Genomic DNA, 15970 nt, shown 5'->3' with positions numbered 1-15970 from the left:
GTGAGGTATTGCATATTGGTAAAACAAACAAGGGCAGGACATATAATTAAAAGTAGGGCCTTGGGTAATGTTGTAGAATAGGGAGACCTAGCAGTTCAGGTACATAATTCTTTGAAGTTTGCAACATAAAAGGTAGTTAAGAAGGCATTTAGCACACTTGCATTCATTGCTCAGACCTTTGATATAGGAGTTGGGACATTATATTGAGCTTGTACAAGACGTTGGTGAGGCCTCTTCTGGAGTATTGTGTGCAGTTCTATTACCCTGTCAAAGGAAGGATATTATTAAGCTGGAAAGGATTCAAAGGAAATTTATCAGGGTGTTGTTGGGAATGGAGGGTTGGTTTATAAGGAAAGGCTAGGACTTTTTCACTGGAATGTAGGAAGTTGAGGGGTCACCTTTTAGACATTTATAAAATCATGAATGGCATGGATAAGCTGAATGAAGGGCATAGATAAGGTGTCTTTTCCCTATTTTGGGGAATTTCAAGACTAGGGGGCATATTTGGCACAAAGGAAGAAGGTTATGGTTGTTGATGGTCAATCATCTCAGCTTCTCGACACTCTGCAAGAGTTCTTTAGGGTAGTGTCCTAGGCTCAATTATCTTTAGTTGCTGAATTAATTACCTTCTGTCTATGGTAGAATGAGAAGTGGGGATGTTCACTGATGATTGCACAATGTTTAATTCTGATTTGTGACACCTCAGATACTGAGCAGACCATGTCCAACTGCAGCAAGATCTAGACAACATTCAGGCTGTGTCTGACAAGTGGCAAGCAAAATTTATGCCACACAAATGCCAGGCATTAACCTTGTCTAATGGGAGAGAATTGAACTATGACCTATTGATATTTATTGGCATTACAATTGCTGAATCCCCCCACTATCAACAATGTGACCAAAGCTTTCCAGCTTCCCAATCCTTCTCAGCCAGAACCCTTCAGGTGGAGATCCACAAATACATAAGACAAGTGACTGATGACGTCAGGGTTGGCAATTATGTGACCACCTTTGAGTTACCTATGATCATGTCAACCAGATTGAGTGGGTGCTTTGGTTTGTGTTTCTGGATGTCTTTCCACAGGTGAAGAATCTCATTGATTACAAATTATCATAATTCCAGCACTCGCGGGTTAACCATCAGTATGTGCCAAATACTAGGTCTCCCACTCCATCAACGTGACTGGGTGTGCAATGACAGAAAGCATTTCTGCAGATAGATTCATAGAGTCATAGAGATGTACAGCACAGATCAGACCTTTTCATCCAACTCATCCATGCCGACCAGATATCCTAACTTAACCTAGTCCGATTTGCCAGCACTTTGTCCATATCCCTCCAAACCCTACCTATTTATATAGCCATCCAGATGCCTTTTAAATGCGGTAATTATACCAGCCTCCACCACTTCCTCTGGCAGCTCATTCCATAAATATATCACCCTCGCGTGAAAAAGTTGCCCCATTTAAATTTTTCCCCTCTCACCCTAAACCTGTGCCCTATAGTTCTGGAGTCCCCCATCCTGGGGAAAAGACCTTGTCTATTTACCCTATCCATGGCCGATCATGATTTTATAAATCTCTATAAGGTCACCACTCGGCCTTCAAATGCTCCAGGGAAAACAGTCCCAGCCCATTCAGCCTCTCCCGATAGCTCAAATCCTCCAACTCTTGGGCATAAGATTTCCACAGTGCATCCATAATGTTTCTGTTACTCTAATATCTCAGATATATTTGAACTGCTAGAAGATTTAAGGGATGGTTGGATGCCTTCTTCAAGCTAGGCTGATGATGTCCAACAAAAATCTGACCAATGAGGTTGAATAATGATTGTTGCAATGAATGTCATATAGTATGCCTTATGATCAAACTATCCATGTGCAGAAAGTATGTTTCCAGTGCCCAGACAGATCCAGAGGCAGCCTTCAGTACATACCAGCCAGGCTATCCAGACTAGTCATTATATGTTACACAGCATTGTGTAGCAGAGAAGTTTGGATTTCAGGGAGTAAGTAGATAAAGACGAGGAACCCAATGAGGGCAATACAGCACCAGTTTTTCTACTGTGTTGCCCCTGTTAGTAGATGGTTTACTGAAGGTATACCAGTGTATCAACATGTAAAGCAGATGCAACGGCTCCTCTTCCTGCCTTCACTAATGCCTCTGACACAGAACAGTCCTGCAATCAACCAACTACCTCGTGTAGATCACCCATTGGTCATTACCATTTCATGTTTTCCCATTTGTCGACCAGTTAATAAAATTATGACTTATCATCCAGCAAGCAAAAATAGGCAAGATTGGAACATAAGGAAAGATCAATAAATTCATGTGATCTATTGAAGAATAAAGTTAAACATCAGGTTATAGTCCAATAGGTTTAATTAAACGTACAAGTTTTCAGAGCAATGCACCTCTTGCCTGATGAAGTAGCAGCACTCCGAAAGCTTGTAGTTTCAAATAGACCTGCTGGACTATAACCTAGTGTCGTGTAATTTTGCCTACCCCAGTCCAACACCGGCACCTCCACATCATATTAAAGAACAGATATCTTACAATACAACACTTCTTCGTACACCCACATGCATACTCCTGTGCAACTATAAAGATTTTCTATTCCTCTTCTTACCTGTATCATTCAACTCTTGTAATATTGGCAGAACTACAGACAAACTGCTGAGATCACTACTCTGAATACTGAGGAGCTGCCGGACAACTTAGAGATTTTGAAGTGTATGAAATGTCCATAAAAGTTTCTTTCACCTGAACCTGTACAGAGCTAAATTCAGCCATCAGGTCACAGGGCAACATATAGGCTACTCAGTAAGAAGGTGGCAACAGGTGAGAAATGAAAGCACTCTGAGTGGTGTTCCCACTTTCATGTCCCCTTTTATGATTATCTTCTCATGAGAGTCTGTTTAAAGTGGCAAACACATTGACATTTAGAGAATGTAAGGCTAAGGCCATGTGTAAGAATTAGGCGTATTGTCACACATACTCAAGTTACAAAAGAACTGCAGTACAGTGAAAAGTGTACAAAGTCGCCAACACATGACAGCATCTTAGGTACAAAGTACCTGGGTACAAATGAAAGGTACAGCAAATAGAGAAAATAAAGGAAAAAAGTTACACTACATTTCAGATATACATTGTGCAAGTTAGGAAAATAAGAAATAAAGCTAAATAGATAGATAATACAGTGTTTCCAAAAGGGTGTCCAGAAGGACTCCTCCAGTTCCCAGCCAGTGCCAACTTTCGCTCTAGGCCCACTGGCCACTGTCCACGCTTTGCTCTGGGTCACTGACCATCCCAGCTCCATTCCAAATCACTGGCCATTCCCGCTCCATTCCTGGTCACTGACCATCCCTGCTCTATTCCGGATCACTGGCCATTCCCACTCCATTCGGGGTCCCTGGCCATTCCCACTCCATTCAGGGTCCCTGGCCATTCCCACTCCATTCCGGGTCGCTGGCTGTCCCTGCTCCATTTCTTTTCTAGACCATTAGCCGTCCCTCGCTCCGCTCTGGGCCTGTTGACCACCGTTCCCCCCTCCGTGGCTGCCACCCCCGCTCCGCTCTGGGCATCTTGCAGAAGAGGAAATGGATAGAAGTTGGTAAAAAAAAAACACAAGACAGAGAAAATAGCAAAAGGAACGTACGGAGCAGACATGTTCTGGCTGGAGTGTCCTACTCCGCCACCATTTTGGTGTGATTGCAGTATTTGATATTCAACCAAGCTGATGACTCAATACATATAGCAAGATACCACTGCAATGTCCTGGATATGAGCCAACACATGGGTGGCACACTCATCTATTCTCTCTGCAATAATTGTCAGACAATTTTGTGTCAGTACATGATTCATTCTGTGCTGCTTCTCAATGATCCTCCCTTTCAGCAGTGGTGTATAGCAGAATAGAGTTGGAATAATGATTAGCTCTTGTTCAACAAGTAAAATTTGAACTCTGATGCAGACTCCACAAGCTGTCCCTACCACCTCCTGCTCTCACTCACTTGTGAAATGAGTCAGCAGGTGAAATCCCAGCTCTGTCTCACTGATGAGAGTGTGAGTAACTGTGCTGGGTGCGTGGTATACAATTCCTGTGACAATGTATCCTAGGATGAAAAATGATAATCCTCTTATAGGTTTGTCATCCATGAGTTTCATGGATTCCTGCTGCATGTATGATGGTTGTGGTAAAGAGGGAATGTGTAAATTGGTCAAGGCCAGATAAGTGGCTATTGAGTGAACACATGTTAGTGCAATCACTCCAAACCTAAAGTACAGGGTTGTGCAGACATCTAGGAAGGGTATGAGAACCTGAGACCATCCTCCACAGATTCCCATCAAACAATCTCTGAGGATGAACATGTTTTATGAATGTAATCAAGTCAACATAACAGAGGGTAGCACTGTGGCTCCGTGTAGCACTGATGCCTCACAGTGCCAGGGACCCAGGTTTGATGAGAAAGTGAGGTCTGCAGATGCTGGAGATCAAAGTTGAAACTTTATTGCTGGAACAGCACAGCAGGTCAGGCAGCATCCAGGGAACAGGAGATTCGACGTTTCGGGCACAGGCCCTTCTTCAGGAATGAGCAGAGAGTGTTCAGCAGGAGAAGATAAAAGGTAGGGAGGAGGGACTTGGAGGAGGGGAGTTGGAAATGTGATAGGTGGAAAGAGGTCAAGGTGAGGGTGATAGGTCGGAGTAGGATGGAGGCGGAGAGGTCAAGAAGAAGACTGCAGGTCAGGAAGGCGGTGCCGGGCTGGAGGGATCCGGCTGAGACAAGGTGGGGGGAGGGGGGATGAAGAAACTGGTGAAGTCCAAGTTCATCCCCTGCGGTTGGAGGGTTCCCAGTCGGAAGATAAGACGCTCCTCCTCCGACCGTCGGGTTGTTGTGGTTTGGCGGTGGATGAGTCCAAGTTCCAGCCTCAGATGACTGTCTGTGTGGAGTTTGCACATTCTCCCCAGGTCTGCAAGGGTTTCCTCTGGATGCTCCAGTTTCCTCCCACAGTCTAAAGATGTGCAATTTTGGTGGATTGGCCATGATAGATTGCCCACTGTCTCCAGGATGTGCAGGCTTAGGTGGGTTAGCCATGGGAATTGTAGAGTTACAGGTATAAGATAGGGGGGTGGAATGTTCTTCAGAGAGTTGGTGTGGGCTTGATGGACTAAAAGGCCAGGTTCCACACTCTATGGATTCTATGATTCTAACTGACTGTTTTGATGAAAGGTCATCAAATTGAAATGCTGACTCCATTTCTCTCCACATTGCAGTTGACCTGCTTATGACTTCCAGCATTTCTGTTTTTATTTCCAATCTCCAGAGTATTTTGCTTTTACATGACTGAGGGTTTTATAATTTGTGGGTCCCTGATCTCTAATTGTGACTGGAAAGTGGATTAGGAGATCCCTGTTTCTGATGTCCAAGCCAAAAAAATACGATTTTGAGCACTTCCTCCATGGAGGTTGTTTGAAGGGAATCTGTGGAGGATGGTCTCAGGTTATAGAGTCATAGAGATGTACAGCACAGAAACAGACCCTTCGGTCCAACCAGTCCATGCCGACTAGGTATCCCAACCCAATCGAGTCCCACCTGCCAGCACCCGGCCCATATCCCTCCAAACCCTTCCTCTTCATATACCCATCCAAATGCCTCTTAAATGCTGTAATTGTACCAGCCTCCATCACTTCCTCTGGCAGCTCATTCCATTCACGTACCACTGTCTGTGTGAAAACGTTGCCCCTTAAGTCTCTTTTATATCTTTTCCCTCTCACCCTAAACCTATGCCCCCTAGTTCTGGACTCCCCAACCTGAGGGAAAAGACTTTGCCTATTTACCCTATCCATGCCCCTCATAATTTTGTAAATCTCTATAAGGTCACCCCTCAGCCTCCAACGCTCCAGGGAAAACAGCCCCAGCCTGTTCAGCCGCTCCCTATAGCTCAAATCCTCCAACCTTGGCAACATCCTAGCAAATCTTTTCTGAACCCTTTCAAGTTTCACAACATCTTTCCGATAGGAAGGAGACCAGAATTGCATGCAATATTCCAACAGTGGCCTAACCAATGTCCTGTACAGCTGCAACATGACCTCCCAACTCCTGTACTCAATACTCTGACCAATAAAGGAAAACATACCAAACGCCGCCTTCACTATCCTATCTACCTGCGACTCCACTTTCAAGGAGCTATGAAACTGCACTCCAAGGTCTCTTTGTTCAGCAACACTCCCTAGGATCTTACCATTAAGTGTATAAGTCCTGCTAGGATTTGCTTTCCCAAAATGCAGCACCTCGCATTTATCTGAATTAGACTCCATCTGCCACTTCTCAGCCCACTGGCCCATCTGGTCCAGATCCTGTTGTAATCTGAGGTTACTTTCTTTGCTGTCTACTACACCTCCAATTTTGGTGTCATCTGCAAACTTACTAACTGTACCTCTTATGCTTGCACCCAAATCATTTATGTAAATGACAAAAAGTAGAGGACCCAGCACCGATCCTTGTGGCACTCCACTGGTCATAGGCCTCCAGTCTGAAAAACAACCTCCACCACCACCCTCTGTCTTCTACCTTTGAGCCAGTTCTGTATCCAAATGGCTAGTTCTCCCTGTATTCCGTGAGATCTAACCTTGCTAAACAGTCTCCCATGGGGAACCTTGTTGAACGCCTTACAGAAGTCCATATAGATCACATCTACCGCTCTGCCCTCATCAATCCTCTTTGTTACTTCCTCAAAAAACTCAATCAAGTTTGTGAGACATGATTTCCCCTGCACAAAGCCATGTTGATTTTCCCTAATCAGTCCTTGCCTTTCCAAATACATGTACATCCTGTCCCTCAGGATTCCCTCCCATAACTTGCCCACCACCGACGTCAGATTCACTGGTCTACAGTTCCCTGGCTTGTCCTTACCACCCTTCTAAAACAATGACACCATGTTTGCCAACCTCCAGTCTTACGGCACCTCACCTGTGACTATCGATGATAGAAATATCTCAGCAAGAGGCCCAACAATCACCTCTCTAGCTTCCCACAGAGTTCTCGGGTACATCTGATCAGGTCCTAGGGATTTATCCACCTTTACCCGTTTCAACAGATCCAGCACTTCCTCCTCTGTAATATAGACATTTTGCAAGATGTCACCATCTATTTCCCTACAGTCTATATCTTCCATATCCTTTTCCACAGTAAATACTGAAGCAAAATACTCGTTTAGTATTTCCCCCTCACACCCTTCCGAAATTTCTGCACAACCCTGTACTTCATGTTTGGAGTGATTGTACCAACACGTATTCACTCAATAGTGCATTGCCTTTATGAAAGTGACTACCAGGGAAAGGCTTGATTTACCCAAAGCTGAGAGTAAATGGCAGTGGATGAGAAAGTGAGGGAGTACACAGAAAGAGAGGATGGGTGTGTTATCAAGGTAAGTGAATGTGATGAATGATGGGATTCAGTAGGCTTGACAAAATAGAGTGAGAGGTTGCAATGATCCGCACAGCAGGATCAATGTACAAATGTATTCACCTTTCCTGATCTGATTAAATCATTAAAGCATTACATGCACTGAATCCAGGAGAATAGCACAACAATCCTAAGCTCAACAAAATTGGCTATGTGCCAAGATGAATTAATCACTTTGGGAATTTTCACTAACTCCATTCTTTTGCAGGCCTTTGGGAAAACTTCAAATACTTTTTTAGGTTAAAAGAACATTGATAGGCACATTTGAAAAGCTTTTGAATTAAAAAAAACTAGAAACTGATTCTGTATTTTAATATAATTAACAAAGGATTCAGTACATTTAAATGTAATTTCAGTGCTTTAAAATTAGGCTACTCACTGTTGTAGAGTGACACTGATTAAAATACTTATCCAGCAAGCCCATTGTCAGCTGTATTAATACTTCTTGATGTATTTAAAAATTGTATGTTTAAAGTACGTTTTTACAGAAGTCCTGTTTTAAAATGTTGGTTGCCTGATAGTTCATTACACAGTTTACATTTGGCAATATACAAATATGTGTTTGAACAGAACCATTCAAAAACAATATGGTTTTCAAAACGGTGCGATTTTGGCTGTAATTCGAATTGGATCAATTACTAAGTCCCAAAGTAAAACACTTGTTTTAGATTCTTCAGGCTTTAGATAATCTTTAATGTAACAGATGATTATATTGAGAAAACATTCACAACAATACTGTCTTTGGTGTAAACAACATGCGTCTTATAAGTTCATGCTCAAAAGGATTTTTCTGTAATATGGTCCAATTGCAAAGTTATCTCATATTTGGGTTTCAAGCTACAAGTGATTTTGAGAGTGGATATTCAGTGAAACCAGACCATGCTTGTTGGTAACTATTCATAGCAGACAAATAAATTACATTTGGCTGCTTTTGCTCAATGCGCAGACACAAACAGAATCATTGCCTGTTTCAATACTAATTCTCTCATCCATTTTCATGATAAGAGAATGGCACAACCTATCTTAACACATAATTCATGAAATGAAACATTAAATTCATTTTTAAATTGCCACTAAAAGGTTGTTAAACATGTTTGAAGTGAGCTGAAAGAATATAGAGAGCCTGCCAAATCTTTGGTGTATAGCTAGAGAATGCAGTGGGCATTGCCAATTCTGAATGCTGGCTTTACGTTCAGAAATTTATTTTGACTGAACAATAAACTACAGAGAAAGCATTGTTTCACAGTAATATACTTGTATTTAAAGAACTGATTATTAAACTCAAGCATAACTATTACATTCACGCACTGGCTAATTTTAGCTGGAAGAATTAAAAAGGAAACAGTTTTTCCAGTCAAATTGCATTTTAAAAATAAAAAAAAGGAAATATTTGTCAGATTCTGCCGGAGAATATATTGTGTCAGACAATGAAGGAAAGTTGACCAGAAAGCTGTTTCAATGTATTTTGCTTCCAAATGGTACTTTCAGCATTTCCCATAATTTTACAAAAGTACCTCCATCCACGAGTGTACATTTTATAACTGTGTTCAAATAAGGCAAATATATTTTACAGCTTATTGAACCTTAGAAACAGCATAGCAATGAACAACTGTGGCCCCCTACCTCCCACCATGTTGCAAGGGAATGCCTTTAAATTTGAAAGGGCAGTCAATCAGAATGCATTGGATTGTAGAACAGAAATAGCATATTTTAAATTGGGAGTGGAATTACAATTTCTTTGTTAAAAATTGTGTCATGATATGCAAGCTCCCAAAATAGTTAAATGAACCTGATCCTGGCTTATGAGCTGGAGGCAAGACAAGGATTAAGCAGAACTTCTATCCAGCATAAAATTTGTTCCTATTATTCTCCACAGAAATTTATACAAATTTTCTCTCCCTACCCATCCTTTTTAAACATTGTGAGTTCTGCTTATGTGCAGTTCCAGAGGAAGCAATCACTCAAAAGATTGCACTTTTTTCCTTAATTGCTAATGGGCTTATATCAGGACTGTTAATGCTGTTATATCACTTTACGAGAAAATATATAATGTCTTCGGAAACAGGATGCAGACCATGTGACCAGAAGCCATTGCATTGTCAAGCTTCCATCAGGTAGTATTTAAGAGAGTTCCTGTTTCTATTTCCTGAAACAATAATTGCTAAACAGAAAGCAAACAATAGAAGCAGGGTAAGGTCATTTGGCCCATCAGGCTCCCTCCACCGTTCAATATGATCACGCTTTATGTATTGGTCTTTTGAATTCCACATTTCCATTTATCCCTCCAGAGGCACAGTGGTAATGTCACTGGACTAGTAATCAAGAATTCCAGGCTAATGTTTTGGGAATATGGCTTTGAAACCCACCATGCCAATTGATGAAATTTGAATTCACTAGCACCTGGAATTAAAAGCTAGCCATAGAATGAGCTGCCAGAGGAAGTGGTGGAGGCTGGTACAATTTACAATTACTGTATTTAAAAGGCATCTGGGACTGGTGATTCCCCCTGACCAAGCCTGCGCTGTACCGGGCAGGAAGATCGCTGAGAGTCTCATATCCTCAGGGATATGATCGCCTATGTGCAGGTCAAGGGGTCATGGATACATGCCTCATCAACCTGGACCAGGAGGAAGCCTTTGACAGGAAATCCCACACGTACAGGAGAGATGTCCTCTCCAAAATGGGCTTTGGGGAGGGAATCTGCAATTGGATCCAACTGCTCTCCACCAACATTGTCAATGCAGTCTCAATCAATGGGTGGGAATCAGACAGTTTTCCGGTCCGATCTGGAGTCAGGCAGGGCTGCCCTCTCTCTCCTGCCTTGTTTGTGTGCTGCATAGAGCCATTTGGCGAGTCCATCAGGAAGGATGCGAGCCTAAGAGGGATGACTATTCCTGGCAACGGGGGCCTACAGGTTAAGGCCTCCCTGTACATGGATGACGTTGCCATTTTCTGCTCAGATCCACTGTCCGTGCACAGATTCATGTGCATCTGTGACCATTGTGGGCGGCACGGTGGCACAGTGGTTAGCACTGTTGCCTCACAGCGCCAGAGACCCGGGTTCAATTCCCGCCTCAGGCGACTGACTGTGTGGAGTTTGCACGTTCTCCCCGTGTCTGCGTGGGTTTCCTCCGGGTGCTCCGGTTTCCTCCCACAGTCCAAAGATGTGCAGGTCAGGTGAATTGGCCATACTAAATTGCCCGTAGTGTTAGGTAAGAGGTAAATGTAGGGGTATGGGTGGGTTCGCTTCGGCGGGTCGGTGTGGACTTGTTGGGCCGAATGGCCTGTTTCCACACTGTAATGTAATCTGTAATCTGTAATCAGTTTGAACGGGCCTCGGGGGCCAAGGTAAATTGAGGCAAGAGTGAGGCCATGCTCTTTGGAAACTGGGCCGACCAACCTTCTATCCCCTTCACCATCAGGACTGACCACCTGAAGGTGCTGGGTATTTGGTTCAGAGGGGCTGGGGTGTGCGGCAGAAACTAGGCTGATGGCAGCATTGGTCGCTCTCCATCACGGGTTAAAACCTGGTCTCCAGGTGTGAGGTACTCTCTGTTGTTATATATGGCACAGGTCTGGCCTAATGCCTGAACCTGTGCTGCCACAGTCACCATCTTCCACTTCTTGTGGTGATCAAAGATGGACCAGGTCCAAAGGGACACAATGTAAAAGATCTGGGCAAAGGCGGAAAAAACACACCCAATGCTACCCTCACCTGGATGGCCACCTTTGTGTGTGATTGCATCAAGCTGTGCGTGGATCCCTGGTACACAAACACCAAGTGTCACTATATACTGGGGTTCTACATGTCGCCAATACTGTGTGAAGGGTGGGCCTGGCCTCACTGCCACGGAACGCTCCAAGTAGTTGGACCATTCCGTATCACCTTTCCTTCGTGGAGAAATTTGTGAAGAAAAACACCTTTGACCACAAATCCATCAGGAAGTGGTCAGCACGTACTGTCCTTCGGGAAAAGGAGAAGATGGATCCTGTTGAGCGGTTCCCTGGGCAGACTGTCAAAGTCTGAAGAAGGGCTTATGCCCAAAACGTCGGTTCTCCTGTTCCCTGGATGCTGCCTGACCTGCTGCGCTGTTCCAGCAACACATTTTCAGACTGTCAAAGTCATTTGGCAGAATGCCTCATTGCCAGAACTTTCCAACAAGCACCAAGACATGGCTTGGCTGGTGGTGAGAAGGGCTGTGCCTGTGAGATCCTTTATGCACGCCCGGACTCTCAGCCGCACCGCACGCTGCCCTCGAAGCAGCTGTGGGGGGGACGGGACTGTCACACATCTCCTTCTAGAATGTGCCGATGCAAAGGAAGTCTGAAGAGGATTACAGTGGGGTTTGTCGAGGTTTGTCCCAGTAGCTCCGTGATGCGCACACTGATGTGAACATCAACTGCGCCTGGAGGATCATCAACTCGGTGAAAGACACTCTTTGGTCGACCCGAAACTTGCTGGTCTTCCAGCTGAAAGAGTAAACCCCAACTGAGTGTTGCAGACTGGCTCATTCCAAGGTCCAGGTCTGTGTGCTGAGGGATGCGCTGAAGCTTGGGGCAGCTGCAGCCAAGGTGCGGTGGGGAAAGACCACCATATAAAGTCCTTCTGCCAAAGAACAACAGGGAGCCAGTCCAGTAACTGGGCTCTGCTGATGCCTCAGCTAAATACCAATAGGCTGGATGGTTAACATACAGAATTGTAAATACCAATGACTCAGTATGTTCTCTGTATGTTACTACATGTAAACTATACATCTGAATGGCATCAACAACAGTACAGGTACCAAAGATCTCTATGAATAAAGTATAGTTTTGAAATAATAAAAAAAGGACCACAGTGTAAGGCCCTTCTGCTGAAGAATGATGGGGTCCATGCAGTAATTGGGCCCCACTGATGCCTCAGCTGAATGCCAAGAGGCCGATAGTAAACATAGGGAATTGTGAGCATGAATGATTCAATTTGTTCTCTGAAAGTAAATACAGTATACATCTGAATTGCTTCACCAATTGTATATGTACTAAAAAAATCTATGAATAAAGTATATTTTTAAAATTTAAAAAAATTAAAAGGCATCTGGATGGGTATATGAATATGAAGGGTTTAGAGGGATTTGGGCCAATTGCTGGCAAATGGGACTAGATTAGGTTGGGATATCTGGTTGGTATGGACGAGTTGGATCAATGGGTCTGTTTTCGTGTACATCTCTATGACTCTATATCATGTCTGTTGTCACTAATATCCAGCTGATTCACAAATGTCCTTCAGGGAAGGAAATTGGCAATGCTTACCTAGTTTGGCCTCCATCTGACAATAGACCTATAACAATATGGCTAACTCTTAACTACCCTCTCAAATAGCCCAAACGATTATACAGCTACAAAGTCTAACTGAAGGAATTAAACATGTCGACCCAGCAAAGTCTTCCTGACCAATATCTGGAGGCTTGTGCCAAGACTGAGAAAGCTAACTAACACCTAAGTCAAGCAACAACCTGACACTCTCTGTAATGTGGAGAGCAGATGTGTGGGAGATTGTGGATTACTAGTCCAACCCTGCTAAAAAAAAAGAACACTATAGGGCAATCACTGAACAGCCCTATCCATCTACTCTGCAACATCATCAAGGAGATTGAAAGTGTCATCAACAATGCTATCAAGCGATACTTGCTTGGCAATAACCTGCTCAATGATGCACAATTTGAGTTCCAATTGCAATGTATCAATCTGTTCTCAATCATCAGCAAAGTGATGGAAAAAGTCATGGACAGTGCTATCAAGCAGCACAACGAAAGGAGTAACCAGATCACTGAGAGGCAGTTTGGATTCTAGCAATGCCATTCAGCTCGTGCCTTCATTACAACCTCGGTCCAAAACGAGACAAAAAAAGAGCTGAAATTCAGTGAGGAAGTGAGAGTAAGGCAAGAACTGATTCAGGTTAGTCAGCATGGCTTTGTGCCTGAGATATCATGTCTCATAAACTTGTTTGAATTTTTTGAGGATGTGATCAAGAAGATAGATAAGGGCATAGTGGTAGAAGTTGTCGATATGAACTTTAGTAAAGTCTTTGACAAGATTCCGCAATGTGGACTGGTTAGTAAAGTTAGATCACACGGTTGTTAAACACGTTTGAAGGGAGCTGAAAGAATAAAGAGAGCCCGCCAAATCTTTGGTGTATAGCTAGAGAATGCAATAGGCATTGCCATTCTGAATGCTGGCTGAATTCTGAATGTCTGACATTCAGAAATTTGTTTTGACTGAACAATAAACTACAGAGAAAGCATTGTTTCACAGTAACATACTTGTATGTAAAGCACTGATTATTAAACTCAAGCATAATTATTACATTCACTCACTGGTTAGTTTTGGCCAAGAGTTAAAAAGAAAACATTTTTTCCAGTCAAATTGCATTTTAAAAATAAAAAAAAATCTGTCAGATTCTGCTGGAGAATACATCATGTCAGACAAAGAAGGAAAATTGAATAGAAAGCTGTTTCAATGTATCTTTGCTCCCGAATGGTACTTTCAGCATTTCCCATAACTTTATGAAAATATTACCTCCATCCACATGAGGACAGTTTGCTAATTGGATATCTAATTGGAAAATTGAATTGCTAAATGGCTTGACAATAGGAGATAGAAGGTGTTAGTGAAGGGTTGGTTTTGGATAGGAGGCCTGTGACCAGCGATTATCTGCAGGGATTGTGTTTGTAATTTATATAAGTGATCTGGATGAGAATTTAGGAAGCATGGTATGGGACAAACACAGGCAAATGGGATTAGTTTATTTTGGGAAACTTGGTCAGCATAGATGAGTTGGACCAAAGGGCCAGTTTCCATGCTGTATCACTCTGACTGTCCTTGACATCGAGGCTGTAGTTTACAAACTATGGCATCGAGGTGCCTTAGAAAAATTGGAACCAGTTGGAATTGTGGTAAACATTGCCACTGGTTGAAGTCATGTTTGCATAAAGCAAGGTGGCTGTTGTGATTGGAGGTCAATCATCACAGCTCCAGTCCAGGTTAGTGTCCTAGATACAACTATCTTCAGCAATTTCATCAATGGCCTTCCCTCCATTATAAGGGGACTTTTGCTCACGATCTCATAATATTCAACACCATTCATGACACAGGACGAAGGTGAGGACTGCAGATGCTGGAGATTAAAGTCAAGATTAGAGTGGTGCTGGAAAAGCACAGAAGGTCAGGCAGCAACCGAGGAGCAGGAAAATCAACGTTTCAGGCAGGAGCCCTTCATCAAGAATGAGGTTGGAAGCATCGGGGGTGGAAAGATAAATGGGAGGGGGTGGGGCTGGGGAGAAGGTAGCTGGGAGTGCAATAGGTGGATGGAAGCGGGGGTAAAGGTGTTAGGTCGGAGAAGAGGGTGGAGCAGATAGGTGGGAAGGAAGATTGATAGATGGGACAGGTCATGAGGATGGTGCTGATCTGGAAGTTTGGAACAGGAGTAAGATGGGGGCAAGGGAAATGAGGAAACTGGTGAAGTCCACATTGATGCTCTGGGGTTGAAGGGTTCCAAGGTGGAAAATGAGGCGTTCTTCCTCCAGGTGTCCTTCCTCCAGATGTCTGATGGTGAGGAAACAGTGGTGGAGGAGGCCCAGGACCTGCATGTCCTCGACAGAGTGGGAGGGGGAGTTGAAATGTTCAGCCATGGGGCGGTGGGGTTGATTGGTGCGGGTGTCATTGAGATGTTCCCTGAAGCGCTCTGCGAGAAGGCATCCAGTCTCCCCAATGTAAAGGAGGCTGCATCGGGAGCAACGGATACAATAAATGACATTGGTGGATGTGCAGGTGAAACTTTGATGGATGTGGAAGGAAGGCTCCTTTGGGGCCGGGGGGGTGGGGTGGGGGGGTGTATGTGTGGATGCAGGTTTTTCAATTCCTGTGGTGGCAGGGGTATGTGCCAGGATGGGAGGGTGGGTTGTTGCGGGGCGTGGACCTGACCAGGTAGTCACGGAGGGAACGGTCTTCACGGAAAGTGGATAGGGGTGGGGAGGGAAATATATCCCTGGTGGTGGAGTCCGTTTTTAGGTGGCAGAAATATCGGTGGATGATGCGGTTTATACTGAGGTTGGTGGGGTGGACGGTGAGGATCAGGGCAGTTTTGTCCTTGCTGCAGTTGGAGGGGTGGCGTTGGAGGGCGCAGGTGCGGGATGTGGATGAGATGCGTTGGAGGGCATCTTCAACCATGTGGGAGGGGAAATTACAGTCTTTAAAGAAGGAAGCCATCTGGTTGTTTTTTTTAAGATTCCCTACAGTGTGGAAACAGGCCCTTCGGCCCAACACGTCCACATGACCCTCCGAAGAGTAACCCACCCAGACCCATTTCCCTCTGACTAATGCACCTAACACTATGGGCAATTTAAGATGGCCAATTCACCTGACCCGCACATCTTTGTGACTGTGACAGGAAACTGGAGCACCCGGAGGAAACCCATGCAGAATGTGCAAACTCCATACAGACAGTCACCCGAGGCTGGAATCGAACCT

General features: G+C 44.0%; 1 protein-coding gene across 5 annotated transcripts in view; it reads right to left on the bottom strand.

Moving 5' to 3' along the window:
* Positions 1-15970, bottom strand: part of epb41l4a (erythrocyte membrane protein band 4.1 like 4A) — a 303990-nt gene that overhangs the window by 15607 nt on the left and 272413 nt on the right. The window lies entirely within an intron of this gene.

The sequence above is a fragment of the Chiloscyllium plagiosum genome, unplaced genomic scaffold (genome assembly GCF_037043375.1).
Source record: "Chiloscyllium plagiosum isolate Xiang-an unplaced genomic scaffold, Cpla_swu_hap1 HiC_scaffold_2, whole genome shotgun sequence".
Lineage (NCBI taxonomy): Eukaryota > Metazoa > Chordata > Chondrichthyes > Orectolobiformes > Hemiscylliidae > Chiloscyllium > Chiloscyllium plagiosum.
Note: the sequence above shows the minus strand (reverse complement) of the source record. Positions and strands in the feature narration are given on the sequence as shown.